Here is a 7,838-nt window from a genome sequence, read left to right as displayed (position 1 = left end):
GTGGCTTTAATCATTAAGGTATCAAAACCCTAATTTTCACCAAACTTACAAGATCGAATCTAAGAAATCCCATGATAGTGTTGGGATGATCTAAGCATAAGCTCTCATCCATTTGGTTACTAGTCCATTGTAGGTTCAAGTGTGATCTACTTTTTTTTCTTAAAACCTCCCATAAAGTCACATCGCAGGTGCTCAGGGATCCTAGTATGCTCTTCTAGCCTCAAACATACTCATACAAATTTACAATGATGTGACATTCAATAATAGTATTTCTTTAGCTATTGACAATTCTAATTTTTTCACTTTAGACACCTAGTATCCTCCACTTATTTTCTAATATCCTTTATCAACTCTTCCTACTTAATTTGGCATGCAAACTTTGAAAATTCTCTCCCACGCAATTTTTATTATCTCTCAATCTCAACACTTGTCCATACACAACAAAACACAAATATGACATCCTTTACCGGAAATTATTCCAACTGGTAAAGATGAAGAGAAGACAAAGACATAAGAGAATGCACAAACAGATGATGTGCAAACTATAGAGCCACCAATGAAGGAAGAAGAGAAGTAGAAAGAAGAAGCACAAGAATAGAAAGTGACTCACTGTTCAATTACTTCAAATAAAATCATTGATGATGATGAGAATGACGATACAATGGCTATCCAAGGGACAATAAATATGGAAATGTTAAGTCTGATAGAACTAATGGAGATTCCATCTGCAATGCAATCCAAGGCCAAGACGAAGATAATAAGAGCTTAAAGGAGAGAAGCTCAAACTATATAGAATGCAGTCAACATATTTTCTAGTGTATTACCGGAGACTGATACCGATAATCTCACAACTCCCATTGAAAAACTAGACCACTTGGTCACAACAACAGGGGAGAAAATGAAAAGTCTTGGAGAGGCTGCTCTACATAATTTAGAGAAAGAATATGAAAAGAAAAATATTAAGATATTGATCAAGGCAATTGACAAAGATAGAGAAGGTCTTACTGTGAATATGGACCAGATCAAAGAAACCTTGAAGAATGGAGGTAAACATCTTTCTATAATCTACAAATTATCATTATTATTTTCAATGATCTTGATAAGAAGGGAAAGGAAGCTCAGTCAGAGCTAAAGAGTTTGAGTGAATCATTTGATCCCTTAAATGATTCAGCAACGATTTTTGGTAGATCTATCATAGTAATATAGCATAAGCTTAAGGCATATGAGGCAAAATAGATTAAGTGGACTTCATCATTGTAGGAGTTACAGACTCATCTAGTCCCCACATTAAAAATATTGCAGAGAGGATACAAAGGGACAAAGGCAATTTTGACTACACCTGAAATGAGTACACTTGATGTTATGGACGAGCTTGCATACCAGGTCTGAACACACATTGAGATCACATCGACTCTTTTGGGAACATGGGAGAATGATTTGAAAGTATTAAAGACTAATTTTTCTTATATTTTTCTCAGAATGTAATTGTAAACTTTTGAACCCTCATATATTTGGTAATGCAAATTTTGGTGTGTTGTATTCATTTGTTTCGAATGTATTTTCTTATGTTTCTCATTGTTGTCAAAGGGGGAGTAGTATAAGTAGTATAAGTCAGTCAAAATTTTGTAATAGCATGTAATTTCTCAGAGAGAGTTTTTCATTATGTATTTGAGTTGAGTCATGATTGTTGTAATGTAACACTTGGACAAAAACTTTCCTAAGTGTTGCCATCAATGCCAAAGGGGGAGATTGTTGGCTTGATGATGATGATATAGTTGTAATAGGTTGTTTGATGATTTTATTTGTGTTGTCATTGATGGAAACCATGTTTGTTTAGTCATCTATATAATCTAGATCAACCAGTATAACCTAACCGGTAGTGGAATCAGTTTGACAACAAAACTGGTAAGTTGTTATCAACTGGTAAACAGGAACCAAGTGATGACCAAGCGACGGGTACAGACAAATGGAGAAGAGTTAGATGTGGTGGTTTTACAAGAGTGTTGGAGACAGGAATATGCACCTATGTTCCAAACCGCATCAGCAGATTTAGTGTATTGAGGGAGTTATGGTGGATTTTCTAGTCGTAGTCAGGAAGAACAAAGAAACTGGTATAACAGAGTTAGTTTGATCGGTAACTGGTATACTTATTGTTATGTTTTTAAGTTATGAATTGTTTTGTCGGAAAAGAGAAAAGTGTAATGGGCAGGAAATTGTAAAAGGTGACTAGATTCAGTGAACCTAGGGAGTTGTTCCAAGGTTCTTAACCAACCTAATAGAGTTTTTTATAAGGAGATGTAAGTTGTACGATTTTCATGGATCAAGAGTGAGAATTTGACTGTGTAGTTCAAGGAGAAGTTAGGTTTTGATGTCTAGTCAGTGATAGAAGCTAAGCACAAGCGGATCTAATCAGGCACAGAGGTGCTAACTTCAGATCAGTTGAAATTATCATCTTCCTAATAGTTGTAGCAAGAAAATCCTCTAACAAGGTCACTCCTAACAAGGTGCGGTAGGATCCTAGCAAGTTTGAAAGCGAAATCCTCTAACTAGGTGACACATTAGCTTGTGTTTGTAAATCCTAGTAATATGGGTAGCTCCTAATAGGGCTGGGTCCTAACAGACCTTATCGTATAGCTCTTAACCAGGCTAAAACACTCTTAACTGGGTGTGCCCCTAATAGGGTGTTTGGATGACCTTAACTGGTCATATCTCTATACTACAGTTAGAAGATCCTTGTGGGTACTAATTCCCACCGTGGTTTTTCCCATTTGGGTTTCCACATGAAAGATCATTGTGTTATGGTTTGTGTTCTTTGTTGGATGTTTTCTTATGTGGTTATATTTCTTGCATGTTTATTGATTTTCAAGTTGGCGAAAGTAGTTATCAGATTTATTAAGTTTTTGCTTGCACTGATTAACCCTCCCCCTCCCCCCCCCCCCCGCCCTCTCAATGCCTTATAAGTTTATCAAGTAAACCCTAAGGTCATAATCCTAACTCTAACCATTAATTCTAACCATAACCCTAATGATCTTAATCCTAATAGAACCATTATTATAATTCTAACCTAAAACCTATCATAACTATTATTATATCTCTAATACTATCTCTAGCTACAATCTTAAACCCAACCCTAAGCCTAACCTAATAATGACCCTAAACCAAACTATATCTCCGATGAATTACCTAATCTTGAGCATAACCCTAACCAAAATCCTCAGCATAACCCTAAATCCTACCCTAAGCCAAAATCAAAACCTTAACCCTAGTCATAACCCAAAACCTCAACCTAACCCTAACCATGATGTTTAACCTAACCCTAGCCTTAACATAATCATAACCCTAACCTTAAACTCTAACCTTGACCATAATTATAATTGTAAACCAAATCATAATACAAATTCTAAACCTACCATAATTCTTATCATAGCCATAAACTGTAACTCTAATCATAATCATAACCCTTACCCTAATTCTAACCCTAACAGCCAACCTTTTTTAATTTTAAATATCGAGAGACCAAAATAAGGATAGTTGATACAAAAACGATGATGGGAGGCAAAGCCTCAGCCATTAAACAGTGAGATTATCCAACTGAACAAAGACAACCTCCTACAAAAAAAAGAGTTATGAGAGAGAGTATATACAGTGAACCATATACATCAACTAGAGGCTACTGGACACCTATTACAAAATCTCATCCTGGTTTTCCATCCATGTTGTCCATCCTTGTGGCCCTTCCATCCACACCACCTTCTTCCGCTCCAAGACCTGGGTAAACATTTCGAGCTTATCAAAGTAGGGACCTCTGTTGTCCCTGAGTTCCTTGATCAGTTTCTTTAGAGCCTCATCGAATGTAGTCTGGTTCTCCGCAATTCTAGCCCATTCAAAGCCATCCTTCATCTCATATATGAACATGGTTGCCTGGCCATCCCTGAGGAAATGCAACAACTTCTCCCTTTCAACATTCATCAAAAAACATACCTGCACAACAATTTTATAACGTGTGAGTTTCTTAAAAAACCCAATAAGAGTCCTATCAGTACCTTGGAATTTTTCCTCATTTCAAAGCTTCCAAATAAACCAAAGTATGAAAGAAGAGAGAATTTTCCAAAATAGGTTAGCATCATTCTTGAGGCCATGAATGAATCCAGCAATAATATCAAGAGTACAAACATGTTCAGTAATGGAAATTCCAAACATTAGCTAGACCTCTCTGGCAAAAATGCAGTCAAAAAAGATGTGTCGCACAGTCTCAAGCTTCCTACATACAGAGAATAGGTCGAAGGCAGCAATGTTATTCCTAACAGGTAGTCTATCCAACATTAGTTGCCACCTGAAGCATTTGATTTTAGGGGGGATGGGGGACTTCCATAGTTTCTCAAATATTTGCTGCCATGCATATGTATTAAGGTCAACATACCAGAGGGAGTTAATATGATCGATCACCGTTGTATCATGAGTGAGCAATTTGTAGATAGACTTGGCTTTGACCTTGAAGAGGAGGGAGCCATCCTTCCATCAGAACGAGAGGTATCTGTGAGCATCTACATTAGTGTTCCTAGGAAGATCTAGACAAGAACAAGCATTTTTAATCATATTGTAGGTTGTCTTATGCGAGGCAGGGAGGCCACACTTATTGCTAAGGTCCTCCCAGCTGATGAGATTATCATGTCCCAAGATGTCCATGAGGTATTTAATGCCTTTATTATACCAATTCCTAGCAAAGCAACCTTGGGTTAAAGCGAGGGGTTTAGAGTTGTGGTAGAGATTCCACCATATTGACCTCTCCCCATGCAGAGTATTATTACAGTCAATATTAGAGTTGGTAATAAGTTTACGCACTTGCTCCTAGGCTTTCCAGATGGATTTAAACACCCAAGTGCCTTGAACAGATACAGAGAATCCACCTGCTATCAGATCACTAAAGGGGAGGGCTTTCCAAGATTTGGCAAACTTGGGGACACCATTTTGTATGTTATTTCTGACAAGGATCTTCCAGGGTTCTTGTCCTTCCAAGGCATGAAATATCCACTTGGCAACCAGGGAAACTCCTTATGTTTTGAGATCCTTAAGTCCCAACCCACCAAGTTTCTTATCTATGTGGCACCAGAGCCATTTGACCACGTGGGCCTTTCTTTTACCCTTACCATCAGACCAAAGGAAGCGCCTGATAGATTTTTGGATCTCATAAACTTGGTAGTTGTTAAGCATCCAAACAGAGGAGTAGTACAAACTATAGGAGGAGAGGATTTTTTGGCAGATTTGGATCCTACCAGCCAGGGATAGAATCCTATTGTCCCATTTATTAAGTTTTTTGTCAATCTTTTTTTTGACCCAAATCCACATATCCTTGAGAGAGGGAGAGACAGAAAAAGGGATACCGAGGTACCTGACTATTTTATTGGGTCCTCCCGATGAGTATCCAACCTACTGAAGCCAGTCTAGGGGTTCCTCGTTCCACCCAAGCAGGACAGACTTAGAATTGGAGATACAAGCACCAGAGACTCTGCCAAAGGTTGCAAGCTTTTGATTGAGGGAGTCAATGTTATGCCTAGAGAGCTCCAGGAAGAGTGCAGTGTCATCAGCAAATTGTATGTTGAGCAATTCAGAGTCATCTGGCATCTTAATGCCATGAACTTTAGGCGATAGGATATCATCTCTTAGGAAGTAAAAGAAGGCGTCTGAGGCAATGACAAACAGAGTAGGGGCGAGGGGCCAACCTTGGATTATATAATATTAATATATATAAATTAGTTATAGATTATATAAATAAAGATAGACATCACACTATTTAAATGCAATCTATTTAACTTCATTAATCACCTATAATAGTTTAATAATAATAAAGACATTGAACAACATATTAAAAAGAAAAAAAGTGTGAAATTATTCTTAATAATAGATTGCGTAAATCTTCAAATGGAACATTTATGCCTTACACTGAAAAATAGGACTTCTTAACGAAGTAGTGTGGAGCCACAACTCAAACGAATTGAAGTGTATGTGAGAATTTATTCTTGGCGATGGAATACAATGGAAAATTTGTAATGACAAGAAATATTTGGACGACAAAAGAACAACAATTATCCTCCATTGGCAATGCTTATCTGCAAGTATCGAATCTTCTTTTCCAAAAGATGGCCACTCGTTGTGTCTACCAATATCATCAACACAGAATATTTGAACAGCTCTTCATTCTCATCTCATCTATAAATTTGCAATACAATGGCAAATTTGCAATGACAAGAAGTATTTACTTTTAGACATTCAAGGTGGACCACAAAAGAGCAATTATTATCCTCCACTGGCAATGCTTATCTGCAATAAGAATCGAATCTCCTTTTCCAAAAGATGGCCATTCTTTATGTCTGCCAATATCAACGCAGAATATTTGAACAGCTCTCCATTCTCATCTCATCTATAAATTGGGCAAGCTCTCTTCAAAGTAGGTAACTCAATTGTTAATTCGTAGGTCATTAGATATATATAGCAGCTGCATTTACTACTGGAGCTCTCTGCATTGCATTGCTTCCTATGTAAAATGGGTATGGGCTCTACTATTTATTACACTTGCTTTCTACTCGCCAATGATTAGCGCCCCGGCCTAAGACTGTGGAAACGTTGTTCAACTTTCTTATGGCCGGGGCTGCTAATCATTGCCGAGCAGAAAGCTTATCATTTCCTTTCAAATCTCTTCCAGATGTGGCTGCTCAACTAGTGTTTCAGTTTTTGACATCATAGCTCAATCAATTTTTATCACCATGATATGTTATATTGAGTTAAAGAATCTCAATTTTTACCATGGTTCAATGCACTTGTCTTACCTTCACTCCCACGGAAATGTTGAAATCTTCAATTTTCTTATGGTGGTTCAGGGTGGGTTCAGAAAGCTGCTGTCGATGTTTTTGTATAATTTTCGTTATCAAGAGGGTTTAGAGAAAGTTGCTGCCAATGGTATTGTATAATTTTCTTTATCACGAAGGTTTAGATTTAAAAAGTAAAATTGTGATATTTAAGATTTTTTATTATTAAAATGATTTCTATTAATTGTTTAAAAGGTTTTGGATTTTTAAAAACTATGAAAAATATGAATTATTATTAATTTTTATTATTATTTTATTGTTATTTCAATTTCATTTTTTTCTATATATATTTATTTATTGTTCGAATTTTAAATTGTGGTGAGCCTCCCTCCTGTGACGGGCTGCAGCAGGAGGATTTCATTGGGATATTCTCATTTTGCCACTGACGTGTTGCAACAGGAGTAAATCAGCTGTTAATTGTGTAATTAGAATTTTTTAACAGCAGATCTGAGTAGTGAAAAAGGAAAATTTTTGTTTTGTTGCAGCAGAACTGCTTGTCAGGTGTGTTTGCAGCTCCAAGTGATTTGTAATCAGTTTAAATTGTAATAGTTTGTTGTTCTGGTTTAATAGAAACAAGAAAAGTTGTATAAAAGTTTGCCTAAAAAGATTGAAAAAAAAAATTATTAAAAGATTTTGTTGGATATCAAAAGATCACATAGCATTTTCTGGAAATTGCTTTCTAATATAATTGTAACAAGTGGCACATAGTGGCGAGTATTTTTTAATTGAGTGTAATTGAAATCTTAAATAATTTGAATTGTATATTAGAGAGTCGCAAGAAATGAATATTCGCATCGTTAACAACAATCATTTACAATATAAGTGAAATGAATTTTCGCATTGTTAGCAATAATCATTTAAAATATAAGTGATTTGATCATAAAATATAAATGAAGTTGAATATGAATGTACACAACTTAATTTATACCAATAAATTATGCAAAATGTTTTTGTTATGTGAAATGTTTTTACAAC

General features: G+C 36.1%; 1 long non-coding RNA gene across 1 annotated transcript; it reads left to right on the top strand.

The window, feature by feature from the left end:
* Window positions 1-6,263: 6,263 nt before the first annotated feature.
* Window positions 6,264-7,517, top strand: LOC131073862 (uncharacterized). Its single transcript, XR_009113004.2, has 2 exons — window positions 6,264-6,545; window positions 6,876-7,517. It is a non-coding gene; the product is annotated as an uncharacterized LOC131073862 (long non-coding RNA).
* Window positions 7,518-7,838: the final 321 nt, after the last annotated feature.

This window comes from Cryptomeria japonica, chromosome 9 (assembly GCF_030272615.1).
Source record: "Cryptomeria japonica chromosome 9, Sugi_1.0, whole genome shotgun sequence".
Lineage (NCBI taxonomy): Eukaryota > Viridiplantae > Streptophyta > Pinopsida > Cupressales > Cupressaceae > Cryptomeria > Cryptomeria japonica.
This window is presented reverse-complemented; position numbering and strand designations above follow the sequence as displayed.